Source organism: Panthera leo, chromosome D1, assembly GCF_018350215.1.
Source record: "Panthera leo isolate Ple1 chromosome D1, P.leo_Ple1_pat1.1, whole genome shotgun sequence".
Taxonomy (NCBI): Eukaryota; Metazoa; Chordata; class Mammalia; order Carnivora; family Felidae; genus Panthera; species Panthera leo.
The window spans coordinates 108,114,324-108,115,434 of record NC_056688.1 but is presented as its reverse complement, the minus strand read 5'-3'; positions in this window follow the sequence as shown (position 1 = coordinate 108,115,434).

Below are 1,111 nucleotides of genomic sequence, written 5' to 3'. Positions count from 1 at the left end.
ATCTGAGCAGTCTTCCACCCCAAGTGGAGTGGAATGGAAACGCCCATGGTTCACCTAGCCCTGCCCTAACGCTCTGCTCAAGCAACACTAGGCTTATCTGTAGTTTTAGGGTTTATATTTAGGTGTATAATCCGGGCTGATTTAGACTTTGATATGATGTATCCTAAATAGTTATCAGATCCGTCTACTTCTCTCTTGAACCTACGATTCATTCCCTAGTTCGAGCCGCCGGCCCCCTGATGTGTGTTGTTTTGTTTTGTTGTTTTGTTTTGTTTTAATCTGCATGCGCCGTTTCCTCTCTTGCCTCCTCCAACCCTGATCTCTGCTCAGGTCATGATCTCACAGTTTGGGGGAAGGAGGCCCACCTGGGGCTCTGCGCTGACAGCACAGAGCCTGATGGGGATATTCTCTGTCTCTCTCTCTCTCTCTCTCTCTCTCTCTCTCTCTCTCTCTCTCTCTGTCCCTCCCTCATTCAAGTGCACCTGCTCCCATCTCTCTCTCTCTCTGCCCCTCCCCCATTCGAGTGCACCTGCTTCCATCTCTCTCTCTCTCTCCCCCTCCCCCTCTCTCAAAAGGAATAAATAAACTTTAAAGAAATGCCTATTGCTCAGTAAAAGAACAGGGCATCAGGGTGGCTTAGTCAGCTGAGTGTCTGACTCTTAATCTCATGGGTTCCTGAGTCTGAGCCCCACATGGGGCTCTGTGCTGACAGGGCAGAGCCTGCTTGGGATTCTCTCTCTCCTTCTCTCTCTGCCCTCCCCAAAGAAATAAACTTGTAAAAAAAAAAAAAAGAAGCCATTAAAAAACTATGTAGCGTAGGATTCCAACTATGTAACATTCTGTAAAAGACAAAACTAGAGATAGTTAAAAAAAAGATCAGTGGTTGCCAAGAGTTTGGTGGAGGTGGGGAGGGATAATAGATGAAACTGGGGGCATCTTGAGGGCCTGAAACTTCTGTATGATACTACAATGATAGTTACATGACATTATACCACACAAATGTAAGATATTAACAAGAGAAACAATGTGAGGGAGAAAGAGGGGGGTATGTGCCCAATTCTTGGTATTTAAGGAGCCGTTTTTCTGTAAACCAAAAACTGCTCTAAAAAAT